Below are 14,751 nucleotides of genomic sequence, written 5' to 3'. Positions count from 1 at the left end.
CATGTGCAATTCCCACTATCCTCTCCCTCATGTTCTGCGGCACCACAACCCTGTGCCTTCTACCCTTCCGTTCCTACTTCTATTCTCACTCTGCGATAACTGTTAAGATCATCCCCAACTGTTTCATTCAGCCAGCCCCGCCATACATATGCCACACACGTAGCATATGTCTCACCAGCATTACAACTGTGAGGAACCAGGAATGAGACGTGGACACAAGGACTCATGGTGATTGGTATACACTTTGTTAAATAATAAAGGGTATTAGAAAATGCCTGACTGCCCCTAATCTAGGAGGTGTTTCCCTTACTCACCCAAAAATGAAGGGTCTGTCCTGTGTCAAGAGGTCCAAAATCCTATCTTAGCACTCTCATTCTAAAAGTAACTTTAAGGTGTTAATGATATTGGGCCTCATTACACGGATGGCGGTAAGGATTACCGGTACCAGTAAATCCTTACCACCTTACTACGAGGTCCCTTTGCGGGTTGGGGGATTTAACGCCTGCTTTTTGCAATATTGGCAGAGCCACCCCTCCCAAGCCTGGGGAAGTACCTTTTGACTCCCCCCCGGGGGCAGATGGCCACACACATGTGCCCATCTGCCCCTAGGGAAGGGCAAAACAAAAATATATATATTATAACTTGTTTTGGGTGGGGGTGGGGGGGCAGTAGACCACCAAGATTTTTTTGTGTTTGAAAGGGAGGTGAAAGTGGATGAGGGGGCAATTTATGTCCTGCCCTTAGGAAGGGGTACATGAGATGTTCCCATCCGTTTGGGGTGGAGGAATGCTGCTGCAAAGAGCCACCCCCCAAGCCTGGGGCAGTACGTTTTGCCACCCCTTCACCCTTCCCCTTCAATCATCCATGCCCAGGAGTAGGGTACCCATCGTGCTCCAGGAACCCTGTTGAGCAACCTCTGTGCTTTCCAGGTGATACTAACGTTATTTAAAGCCAGAAGTCTAAAGGGTAATCGCTTAATTGCAGCTGGAAATTAGCTCCTGGCGTGATCAAAATGTCTTAACCAAGTGTGACATCATCCCCTTCATTTATAAGCAATTGGTGTGTTCTCGCGTTTCTTCATCCACTGAATTACTGTTAGAAACAAAGGCAAGAGTTGTGTCTCTTGTGTAGGCATTAGGAAGACAGTTGCCAGCCTCTGGCATAATATTGCCACGTTCTTCCAATATTGGCTAGCTGTTGCCCTCTTATGGCCAGCTAGAACCATCATGGCAGTGACTGGCAAATGCCTTTCCCCTGAAGACAGACAAGCGGAAATAAGAGACCAATTGAAGACATGGAACAAATAGAAGTTAAGATAGACTGCAGCTGCAATTGCTGTGTTAGGGAGAATATGTTGAGTGTTCAAGCAAGGAGGTATGTATTAAGCAAGCAAGCAAGCAGTGAGACAAGGGAGAGGCAAAGAAAGCCCACAGGGGCTCTTTGAATAATGTAACAGGGCAGAGGACCCATGCTCTGCCGTCCTAGCAGCATATGCGAGAATCAAATAGATCAGGCTTTGCAGCAAATGTTAAACGAGAAAGGAACAGAGTCCAGCTCTGAATTCAGAATAACAAAGGCAAAGAAAGGCTAGGCTCTGAAGCCAGCATGAGATGGAATAAGAGGGACCAGACTCATCGTGAGAGGCTGGCCCGGCCCTCACAGGGGCACTAGAGGGGCAGCCCACATAGCGGGCTGCCCCTTTGGCCACCCCCTGGGTCCACATACACCCCACCTACTGGGGAGTGCTTATAATGGGGTGGGCTTGCGATCGCTCATCCTCCTTGTTTGCTGTACCCCCTCCCTCCCCGGAGGACAGTCAAAGCAGCAACATCACACACCTGGTCCCTCTACTCCCATAACAGGGCTTACTCAGAGGTACAAACAAGATTTGCTCTTTCTTTGAAACCCCCATCCTTCCATTCCAAGAGACACACACGTCTCCTTGCCCCACACAAATAAAGTAGCAACTTGTAGTTGGTAGAAAAGGCTTCAACTCCTTTATTTGGCAGGAGTCCACTTACAGGTGATCTGCCTCTTAACAAGCTGGTGTCCTAGCTGTGGCCCACTGGAAGTAATTGTTATTTCCTCTCTCTTACCATGAGCTCATTGTCAGATGAAAAATCCAGAAATGCAACATACAAAGACATGTTCTTTGCTGCTGCATCCTTTAATTTTCTTCTGTTTTCTTTTCTTCTTTTCACTTGTTTTATACAGTGATATTTGTAATTTAAGATGTACTGCTATTTGAATTCTAATTTTGTGAAAAGTCAAGTTCTTTGACTAAAACACAATAAATAAATAAATAAATAAATAAATAAATAAATAACGCAAAGTCCCCAAGATCTACCACAACCAGGCTATCCACTGATGTAAATGCTACTTTACCTGTGTCTAGGACCCTAGAAAATGTGCCCCCACTACTTTGAATGTGACTACTGCAATGGGCAACTCCTCCACCACAGCCATGCTATCCACTACCACCAATGCCACCCCTGAACCCCACCTCAAATGTGCCCTCATCAACGCCCGATCCATCAATGCTCACGGCCTAGACATCCACAACCTCATCACCACCCTAGATCTAGATCTTCTAATGGTCACTGAGACCTGGCTACATGAAGCCTCAGGCCCCGCTCTATCCCTCGCTCTCCCACAAGGCTATGCCATCACGAGACAAGATCACCTGACCACAGGAGGCGGTGTCGCTCTCATAGCCAAAGACTCAATCACCATCAGAAAAGTAGACAAAACTATCAACAATAACAGTGACTACCTTCAATTGAAACTCACTATCTCACACCACTGCACCAGCACCCTACACCTCATCTATCGGCCACCAGGTCCCTTGGGAGACTTTCAGGCCTCCCTCACCCACCTCCTGGCTGACAACCTAAAAAAGTCATCCAAAGCCATTCTCCTCGGTGACATCAACCTAGGCCTAAATGACACCAAAGACCCTGCTGCCAAATCACTTGATGCAGCTTTAGCCACCCTAGGATTCACCAACACCATCACAGACCCCACTCATGCCCTAGGCAGATCATTAGACTGGATAGCCCATCACAACTGCCCCCTCACAGTCACAGGCAATACCCCCACCCCGTGGTCCGACTACCACACCATCACCTTCAACATCCCCACCTCCACCCTATCCCCCCCAACCCTTACCACCAGCCCTCACAAGAAGTGGCCGCCAACTGACCAAAGAAAGACTCTTACCCTTCCTACAGGGACCTGCCTTTAGACCCCCCTTCTCCAATGACCCAGAAACTCTTGCCAAGAATTACGACTCTGTTATCTCGGCAGCAATCAATGCTATCGCCCCACTTAAACCGTGCAAAACCAAACCTACCAGCCACACCAATGCTTGGTTCACCCAAGACCTTCTCAAAATGCGCACTGACAAACGAGCAGCATTAGCCCAATGGCAATCATCCCGTAATGATAAAGACAAACTTAACTTCAAATCCCTCGCAAATGATTATAAGAAAGCCATCATCAAAGCCAAAGCCAAATCATTTGAAGATAGAATCTCTGAGGCCAAATCTAACTCCAAGGAAATGTTCGCCATATTCAGGGAACTTGAGACCCCTACACCCACCCCCAAAACTTCACCAAAGATAAAGCATGGTGTGATGACATCCAAACAGCCATGCAAAACAAGATCAGCTCTCTCCAAGCCAAAATTCTGAACACCAAACTAGCGCTCCCCACCCCCCCTACCCCCTTAACCACCCACCCTACTCCCTCCAACCATCCCCCCTTTCCTCAGCCACAGAGGCCCCCCCCTACCTTCTTATTCAAAACCATTCAGGAGAAAGACATGATCAACATCATGAAAAACATCAAACCCTCCAATTGCAAAGGAGACCCCTGCCCCGCCTCCATCATCAGAGACTGCGCAGACAACCTTGCCCCTTTCCTAACAGCCTTCGTCAATGCCTCCTTCACCACGGGGAAAGTCCCCTCATGCCTCAAGGAAGCATGGGTCCGACCTCTTACACTACACTTGACCCCACCTCCCTTAACAACTACCGCCCCATCACCACAGTCCCATTCCTCCTCAAGATTCTAGACAAGGCAGCATACCTGCAGGTCCAGCACTTCCTCGAAGAGCATAACCTCCTAGGACTGAGACAATCCGGCTTTCGGCCTAGGCACGGGACAGAGACCGCCCTACTCGACCTAAAAAACCAAATGGATGACGCAAGGGACCAAGGCAAACCTGTCCTGCTCCTCCTCCTCGACCTCTCTGCAGCTTTCGATCGTAGATCACGACATCCTTTGCCTTTTCCTCACCTCCACAGCCAACTTCTCCCAAGAAGCCACCACCTGGATCACCTCCTTCCTCCAAGGTAGGACCATGCAGATCTTCTCTGACCTAGCCACTGCGTCACCCACCATCATGCTATGTGGTGTGCCCCAAGGCTCCTGCCTTTCCCCTGCCCTATACTACATCTTTACCCGCCCCCTCTTCCTTATCATCGATGCCATGGGCATCTCTTACATCAACTACGCTGACGACACTCAGATCCTTCTCACATTAACAGGTGACTATGACACTGACTGCGCAACTCTCAACAACATATATAACACAATCCAAATGTGGATGGCCATCAACCGCCTTTGCCTTAACTCCGACAGAACTGAGCTGCTACTCGTAGGTTCCCCCGACACCCTCAAGAAACATGACGCCCAGTTTAGCCACTTTACCATTGACTCAATCAGAATTCCAGAACTGGACACGGTAAAAACACTAGGGGTCTATCTTGACTCCAACTTGTCCATGACCAGACAAGTAAATGCAATCACCTCCTCTGAGGCTTACCATGCAAAACTCCTCAACGCAATCAGGCCGTTTCTGTCAAAAGACACTTGCACCAACATAGCCAGAGCCATAACTGGTTCCCGGCTAGACTACTGTAATGTTCTCTAACTAGGGACCTCTAACAAAAACCTAGAGAAGCTGCAAATAATCCAGAACAGCGCCCTGCGTGCTGCACAAGGCATTGCCAAGACAGAGCACATCACTGCTGCCAGAAAAGAGTCCCACTGGCTCCCCATAAAGGAAAGGATTTTATTCAAAGCGTTAAGCATCACCCACAAATGCATCCACCTCTCAGCCCCAGCGTACCTAACCCAGAGAATCCACCCGGCCGCATCTACAAGACCCACCAGGACACCCTATGCCAATATGCTCTCCGTACCCAGGGTAAAAAGAGCTAGAGCAGGTGGCGCCAGCTTCCCCTACCTTGCTGCTTTACATTGGAACACCCTTCCCACCTCTCTGCCAGCTGAACCCTCATTAATTGCTTTCCGCAAAGCCATGAAAACTACTTTGTTCACCTAACCAACCCCATATGTTTAAACTCTCATGACTAACATGTATGATGTACTATGGTGTATGATACTCCTTATTGCTTAACACAGGATCTTGCCTTACTGTAACCCATGGCACAACCTGTACCTGTACCTAAGTTCCCCTAAAATAACGGTGCCACAATGCCCCTGGGCTGCCTGCATGCTATATAAATCTAATAAATAAATGTAATAAATAAATAAATAAATAAATAAATAAATAATGTCCCCTGTCCTCCCCAGATTTTATGTGTCTCCTACGCCCCCGTTTGGCACTGTCCCACCCATAGATAATGCCATTTCATAGACGACTTTCACTCCACTCGACCGATGTCTGCAGCACTTGGCAAAGTGCCCCTTCCTCCCACAGTTCCTACACATCACATGACAGGCAAAGTACTCCTTGTCACTTGAAAGATGTTCTGTGCTTCCAGAACAAGCGCATCTCCCTGGTGCACCATACTTCCTCTTGCCTTCAGTCTTTTGCTTCACAAATGTTGTGGGACTTTCCCTCACAGGTTTCCCTTTTTCTGACTGCTCCACTGTGCTCACACTATCCTGTGCAGGGTTCCTACGATCACCTTCCAACTCGTTTATGCATGCTTCCATATGTTCCACAATCTTTGCTATTTCTATTGTAATGTCAACATCTCTCCAGACGGCTTCCCGAATCTTATGATTATTACACTTGATCATTAGTTGATCTCTCAAGTGTTCCTCCCTACAATGCCCCAAATCACACTTTGTTGCCAAACCACGCAAAGGAGTGAGAAATTATTCAATGGACTCATTTGCTTTCTGCTCCCTTGTAGCAAAGTGATATCACAGCAGAATGTTATCCTCTTGTACCAAATAATGTTTATCAAGTCTCTTCAAACTGTCCTCAAAAACGTTTATATCAACGATTTCCGCCTCCAATAAATTAGTCAATCTTTTGTACACTGTTTGACCTTCATGGCCCAGACAATGATTCAGGAGGCAGTCTTTCCTGTCTGCAGCAAATGACCTCATTATGACCCAGGCGGTAAGGTGTTTACGGTGGCGTAAACAGCGCCGACCCTTACCGCCTGATTCCGAGGTCCCTTAGCGCCATGGAGGTTTTAACACCTGCTTTTAGCAGGTGTTAAAATCCATGGCGCTAAGGGATCTTGTTGTTAATTACGCCACCGTAATTTACGGTGGCGTAATTAACGCCTTCCCCACTCCCATTATGCCCTATGGGGCAAAAATGGGAATGGGGAAGGGTAAATGGGTTAATGGGGACTTACCGCCCCACTCACCTCGGAATGGGGCGTTAAGTCCGCCAACCACCATGGCGTAAAAGTAGTTTACGCCATGGTGGTAAAGGTACGACCCAGGCGGTAACTTACCGCCTGGGTCGTAATGAGGCCCTTTTTTATGCGGTAAACCATGGTGCTGTTAGCACCATGGTTGCCGCCGGTACCATATCGGTACCATACCGGTACCAACATGGAGAAAAGGGGAATTACCACCCTATTCCAAGGTTGGCGGGGCGGTAATTCCCCCTTTCTCCATGGCCCTTCCCCATTCCCATTTTTGCCCCATAGGACTCAATGGGAATGGGGAAGAGGCTAATTACAGTACCGCAAATTGCGGTACCATAATTAGCACTAAGGTCCCTTTGCGGGTCCCAACTTTAACGGCTGGTCTACACCAGCTGTTTAGGTCGGGTCCCGCAAAGGGACCTCGTAGTAAGGCGGTAAGGGTTTACCGGTACCGGTGCCCTTACCGGTACCGGTAAACCCTTACCGCCTTCCGTGTAATGAGGCCCCATGTACGTAATGTAGAAATCCTTTTTTTCAAGACTCCCACTTTATGAGAGACTCCCAGGTGACTGCAGAAGCAATGGTGGTCCTTGGAGATTTGCCATGTTATCGTATTAAGATTGGCTGTCTTCTGTGCTTGCTACAACGTTTATTTGTTCTTAAATAATTAAATCATGTGATATCCCCCTGTGCCTGTTTGACTTGCTGACATCTCACTCCAACAAGGAGTTGCTGTACTAACCAAACATGTGTCATACACCCCTGGTGAGACCCCTCCGTCTGTTATACAAATAGTGCTTCAATATTCACATAGTGCTATGTTCTATCTAGCTGTCCATTCAACCAAACTCATGTGCCGTTGTAAAGGACGCCAAGCATGTTGCAGAGACAGCTGTAGCTTTCCACACATTAGATGCCGCAAAGTTCGCAACGTGCCTCACGCTCCACAAATGCGCACACTGATGTGCGTGTCACCTGAAAAGGTACTCTAGGCGGCACACGCTCGATAGCCAAACACATGGCCCGCTCCCTTACCCCCACACTGGGTGGAACCACAGAGCGGCAAACCTCAAACCACCAGGTGATCACGCCAGGTGAGTAACAACATCCCTGATGAAGGCGGCATCCAAGGAACTAGGGCTGCTGCAGCATCCACAAAGCATTGCCCCCAGTATTATGAAGATGCCTGCATAGCTGTGGTGAGTTACTCATCTTTATTCTTAATTTTAAGGTTACAGCGTAGAAGCAGCCCAGACCTATCAGCCTCCTTCTCTTTCTCCAGCGCTCTAAAAATCAACCTCATCTTTTGAAACCAAACAACTATGGACAACTATACATTTACAAATGTAACACATATCACCACAATACTCACTGCGGGAACCAAGCAAAACACCCAACCTCCATCCCGCATAAATCCTAATCTGAATAATCATAATCAGACCTGATGGTAGAAAATGCCGCTCTTCAACCATTTATATTCCAAATGAATGAAGGGATTGCTGAGAGACAGTTGTACAGGAGTGAGATGAACACTTCAAAATGACAGTGGAGGCACATTGAGCATGTGTGCCCAAATGTGAGGATGACAGAAATAAGAACCAGTCTAGAAAACAGGTTTCAAGGGCTACGGCATTCTGTCAATAATCTTGAAAATCACAGTAGGCAAAACAACATCAGGATTTAGGGTGTTCTAAAGGAGACAGAGCGATAAAACATGACAACATCCCAAATCCCATTAGATCGTTAACATATGGTTAGAGTAGGGACAGTTAGGAAGCCTCTGAGGGAGTTTAGATACTAGGCACTTTATCACTAGCCCAAGCCACTTTTTAGTCAGTAGGAGTCAACATTCGGTAGTACAAACCAGGGTTACAGATGCCCAGGATAGGGAAGAAGGTCATGAGAGGACAAGTGAGAGAGAGTGGGATGCTGCTAATCCCCGCAAAGAGAAAGATGAACCTCTTTCAACTGTTGCTTCCACGGAGCAGGTCAGACAGTCCAGATAAAAAAAAACACACAATACTCAGTAGAATCAATATGGAAAATAGATGCAACTAGACAATGGTTTGTGGAGCGCCTTCTTCCTCTTAAGCTGGGTCTAAACGCCGAAGGTCTTCCAGCATCCGGCATCGTTGCATTGCTTGCTGCTGTCCTGTATGCATGTAGTCCCAGACACGAGGAAACCTCCATCCTCATCGTAACGGCGTTGACAAATTGAGCAAGCAAGTGGTGCAGCCTGCAGAGTGAGGGCAGAGACCTCCGCTAACCCTGACAGGGAGTGAACCCACAATCTGATCTCCTTGCTTTGTCCTGTGGATCTCCAACTCATCTTGTCAGTGCCCATGTATGAGGAGAGAGAATCCAGACATTTGGAAAATGTCTTTCAAGCATCTGGTAGACCGGTGCAAGTGGGTGGGTACCTAACGTATAAGAGGAGCGAATAATTCTATAAATAGTGTACACTTCTCAGATGAGGAGAAGCTACCTCATGGACAAGGGGTTGATACTCCTCTTGGTTGACATGTTCTTTCATCCTACCTTCTTTCATCCTACCTGGTTCACAAACTAAGTTCCACAAATAATTATAGCAATTCCTAACACCTATCATCAAGCACTCTGAAACAGGACCCCAGTTATAGAGGCTCTATTTAAAAACAAAACAGAATTATTATTAATAGTATCATTATGTGGGTGTGTGTTACCAAATCTACAGGAACATGTGGTTATCTTGTTCTCTTTCAAGCTATGTCTCACTGTACAGGGTTGATGCTAATATAAATGGGGTCATTATGAGGTAGGCGGTAAGTGGTTAACAGTGCTGGTAAAGGTGCCGGAGCCATCAACCCCTTACCGCCTCATTACGTGTTCTGCTCGCGGGACCCGCTCAGGATGCCTGATAAAACCAAGCGTCCTTAGCGGGTCCCACGAGCAGACCAGGGTGCTAACAACGGGCCTGTTAATAATGGGCCCGTTGTTAGCACCCACCCCATTCCCATTGAGCCCTATCGGGGCTTAAATGGGAATGGGAATGGGGATGGGTTCCTTGAATAAGGAATTACCGGGCCCTCCAAGGTCGGAATGGCTCGGTAATTCCTCATTCAAGGAACCCGGACCCGGTAACCGGTAAGGGTGTAGCCATGCTGCTAATAGCGGCATGGTTACCTTCTACCTCGTAATGACCCCCAATGTGTTTGCAGTACATGACATTTCCTGGACCCTCTTACCCTCAGGAACAGATAATCCTCACATTCCTGTAGACATCTTAATGCTGCTATCACTAAATGTGCCTCTCTTGATATATCTGGGTAGGAGAGATGAAACTGTTTAGTGTATGTTCCTAACATTTGGAAGAGACTTCCTTTCAGCATTCCTAGTCCTCCTAATTTACACATCTGTATAACGTTCCTGGTGTTTGCTGCACATGCCCCAAAGCTCCAAAAACAAGTTTATTAGACTATACTAAACTGAAAATCCCTCAATAAGGCTGAAACTGGTATGCAGTTATGTGCAGCCTGGAGAACTATCTGCTCTGTGGGTGTATTGCTATGTATAAAAGAGCACTTCCCTGTGAGACAAAGACAACTTCCTGGATTACAGAATCATGTTTGGGCTCATTTGCAACCCTACAATGCTTTGCTCATGTGGCTCTGAACTGGAGATGAGCTTCACCAGAAGGATACTAGGTTGCGCTCTGGCATGTCTGACTTGGTTCAAATGGCTTATTCTCCTTTCAGATCTCTAGATGGAGAGGCTAGACCAAAACACTTTACTCTTCTCTCGAACCTTTCCATAACCTTCATGTTCCCTTTTGTGGTCTAACGTGTCTTCTTTTTTTGTACCTTGCAGTGGTCTTATATGCATGGTGCTATGCAAAATATATTACCAGCTCAAAACACACCAAAAAAGCTATCTCTTTCAACACAGTCTCCTGTTGTATCAAACATTTTTCAGGGGGGCAATATTATATTCTTCAATGCTCCCAGATTCTAGGCATAAAAGATTTTCTGGCACACAGGAACCTTTCACAGTAAGAAGGACAAATGTATTAACCGATTGACTGGTGTAGTTTTGCTGATGTGGAGACAAAGTACGACTCTCTTTTCAAAACGGGGCAACCCAAACTACACATGAATTCACAAAAGTGGCAATGTCCTGACGTTGGAATGACTGCACGTGATTTTAGTTGGCGGTGCTAAACAATACCTTCCTATTTCCCGCGGCGGCATCAAGGATGCTGTGTTAGTTTGACAGGCTCAATTGAGCTTTTGAGTATGTACAAGCCTTGCAATATTTTCAGTACAGGCAAAGAAGAAAAAGCATATATTCACTTGCAAAGTGACATTAGATATTAATAGCGAATTTGAAAGGATTCAGTAGTCCCAGCATGTCACAGCGTTGGTGCCGAATAATAGAATTCCACACAATGAAATTGCTTGCTTGTTGCACCTCACAGAGGCAGATACATTACAAAGAAATCCATTCCAAATATGTCCTCGCAAGCTCTTTGTATTTTGATGTTACGGTTTGACAATAACCCGGCCCTAATTATTCTTTGACTTCTTTAGTTTAGCATGTAAAACATACTTGCTTTCTTATTTCCATGCTCGAAGTCCAAGGGAGATGCATGAGTTGCCAGTCATTCGAAGGCAGATTTCCTGCCACCCACTCTGCTGTTCTTGTGGGTACTGCCTTTTCTTTACGAATTTAGATGTCCCATGTTTTGCTATCCTATAGGCATGAAAAGTGTAGTATTTCAGAAACCAATGGAATATTTTGCCAGACTCACAAAAACTATAATCGTGGTTGAAGGTAAAAAAAATAAAATGGGAGGTAATGGAGGATTTTTGCTGGTGCACAGCACATTACACCGGTCACCCGGGATTCAATTACATAGACACAAAATGTACAGGAGTGAACAATTTCTCATTGGCAACAAGATTTTGGCGGAAACTGGGAAAGCAAAATGGATTACCGGTGGGAAGGTGACAATAACTGTCTCATTGGCGGTTTGGCAGTATTAGGAAGGCCAAACGTAACCAGTGAGGCCTAGCCCTAGTCGGGTAACCAGACCATGCCTATATTTGTGGAGCAGGGCTCAACCCCTGGATTTTGCCCAACAGTCATGGTGACAACTACAAAGAAAAACGAGTTTATTTTAAAGCCCAATCACAAAGGCCCCCGGGGAGCGAGATGACAGAGGGGCTTCGAGCAAGCAAGGCTGGGGTGGCTAGAAGGCTAAAGTATAATATGGCCACTTCTGGAGGCAATTCACAGGAGAATATACACCTACACCTACACTGCTGCACAAGGAGCACTCCCTTAATATTATACCTGCCTATAAAGTCCCTCTTCTGGCATTCACTACTGCTCTTCGCTCTGTCAATCCTCTCTCACACTACTGACCTTATGCTCTCTCTTCACGCACACCCCAGAAAAAATGTTATTTCTCGAAAATGCTCCCCCTTTCCGCCCCTCTCTCTGCTTCCTATTTCTCACCCAGTCCACCCTCTTATATCCCCCACTTTCTTCCTTCTTCTCTACAGCTCCGCTTACCCCTACCCTCTCCTTACTGTAGCACTTCTCCCCAAACTCTTAACCAAACTCCACTTAGCTTACCCATCCTGTGCTTCCATGAACCCCATTGAATCACAAAAACGTAAGGAGCTCAGACCTGTCAGCTACTCTTTCCTCTCTCTAACTCAACAGCATCTTTTTTGTCAGCAACAGAATAATCACTGTCATCCCCAAACTGACCGGCACACATTTCTTACTGTAGCAATCCCTCCTTTTACAGACCCTTATCTCCCCTCACCACCATTCCAAAAACATTATTTTTTTTTTTTTATTATTTGTATATAATCTTTGTTAGATTTTTACAAAGGAAGTTCTCATGATTACATATAGCTTATTTACGCCGTCCAAGGTTTGTCAAAATTGAGGGGATTTTCTCGTTCGATATCGAAGATATCAGAGGTGACTAATCTTTTCCATGGTGATGTTTAAAAGTTTTGCCGTCGGGATTAGCCATCTAGTTTGAGCTCCTGTAATTAGACGGTTCCACCACGTATCTTCGTCGTTGATGAAAGAATTTATAAGCCAGGGACCAAAAAAGGCGTCCCTTTCCTGTGCGATCGCCGGGCAAACCATCAGGAGATGTCTTATAGATTCTGTAGTTTCAGGATCTTTACAGAGGCGACATGTTTTCTCGTTAGTAGCAGTTCGGATAGCTAAAATTTCTTTTGTAGGAAACAAATTGAGACGGGCTTTCAATAGAGTTTTCATCAACCGCTTGCACGGGTATTTTTTGCAATACTCCATAGGCTCTTTCAGTTTGTTAAAAGCGGGTGGCAGATGGTTTAGCAGTTTGTTTGATGATGCTTTTTCGTTAGTATTTATCCAGTCTAACCACTCCATTTTTGATTTTATTCTTGAAGGGTTCCCGAGTAGTTCGTCTTCTGAACAGGCTATCTCCTGCAGGATTTGTTGCTGAGTTTCAACCCAGTTTTTAAGTAGCTTATTGTTTCCCTTACTGATTTCTTCATTAATCATACGATATATTTGAAGACTCTCTGGATGTCTTATTTTTCTGAATAGCTGGATCGTACTTTGTGTCACCACTGCAGCTATAGAGAGCAGACCTAATTCGCGTCTTATTGCTGGAGAGGATGTGGATTTTGCAAGTCCAAGTGCTGTTCGCCAGATGTAGCCTTCCAGTTTAGTCCAGAGCGTCGACGGGATTGTAGGCATTGCATCCATGCCGTATGTTAAGGACGGGATAACTTTAGCTTTGTAAAACTGGATTGCAGGAAGGAGACTGAATTTGCCATATTTTCTATGGACTGCTTGAAGCTGAGATGTTAGATGTTTCGCCTTTATCCATAGAGTTTGTTGCATTGTGGTAGCGTTCTTAGAGCTATCAATTTCAACTCCCAAGTATTTGAATGATGTGACCACTTCAATTTTTGTTTGGTGGAGGAACCACTGTAGATTTTCTTTCTTTTTCGTCCCCTGTTTTTGAATAATCAGGACTTTAGTTTTTGATTTATTTATCTCCAAGTTGTTATCCTTTGTATATTGGACAAGATTGTCGAGTTGCCGCTGAAGTCCGATCTGCGTATGGTCCAAGATTGTTAGGTCGTCGGCGTACAGAAGCCGATTGACCACTACATTGCCGACTTTAGGTGGAAATGACCTGATCATATCTTGGGAGTCTTTAAAGTCGCCTAGGAAAGATATGAAGAGTGCGGGGGCCAGCGGACAACCCTGCTTCACTCCACGATAAGATGGAATTTGATCGGATAGCAGTCCTTGGTTGTTCAGGCGAACGGCCATCCTAGTGTTCGAGTGAAGGCCAATTATGGGATCCAGGATGTCTTCAGGACACTTCCACGCTTTCAATTTGTTCCACAATAATGACCTGTCGACTCGGTCGAACGCCTGGGAGAGGTCAACAAAAGCTAGGAAGACCCTTGGTGCTCCCGACAAGACTTTATCTTTGATGATACTCAGGATCATTATATTAGCTGCCGTACTTGCATTTTTTTGAAAACCCGTTTGTAGTGGGTCTACAGAGGGGGATAGCCTTGCCCAACTCTGGAAATGGCTCAGAAGCTTTTTTTTATTAGCCTACAGCACCTGGTATTCCCAGGCGGTCTCCCATCCAGGTACTAACTAGGCCCGACACTGCTTAGCTTCTGAGATCAGACGAGATCGGGCGCATTCAGTGTGGTGTTCTTAACTGCATTGTTGACTACCTCGAGGATCAAGCACTCCAATCAGATTTCCAGAGCAAAACACGCAACTGAAATGCTCTGACTTTTGCCACTTCTAATTAGGGATGGGAGAGCCTTAAAGTGATCGATTCAAGTGCCAGTCCGAGCACTCTGAGATCCACGGCTAGCCATCACAGATATTCATGAGTTCACCATCACAACTGCGATGATTAGGCATCCATATATACATCATGGCCCTTTGGTGAGGTTGTGCCATGCCTGGGCACCAGTTTGCCCCTATTTTTGCTTAATATCTTCTCTCCTTATCTGCTTTCCTGAGCGGAACTGCAGGCGCCGACTTTGCCCTCATCCAAAATTTCGGCTGCGATGCGGCA

The 14,751-nt window shown here is 46.1% G+C and overlaps 1 pseudogene; it reads right to left on the bottom strand.

Moving 5' to 3' along the window:
* Positions 1 to 14,267: 14,267 nt before the first annotated feature.
* Positions 14,268 to 14,386, bottom strand: LOC138511781 (5S ribosomal RNA; annotated as a pseudogene).
* Positions 14,387 to 14,751: the final 365 nt, after the last annotated feature.

Source organism: Ambystoma mexicanum, chromosome 6p, assembly GCF_040938575.1.
Source record: "Ambystoma mexicanum isolate Mex_15411 chromosome 6p, UKY_AmexF1_1, whole genome shotgun sequence".
NCBI lineage: Eukaryota > Metazoa > Chordata > Amphibia > Caudata > Ambystomatidae > Ambystoma > Ambystoma mexicanum.
Note: the sequence above shows the minus strand (reverse complement) of the source record. Positions and strands in the feature narration are given on the sequence as shown.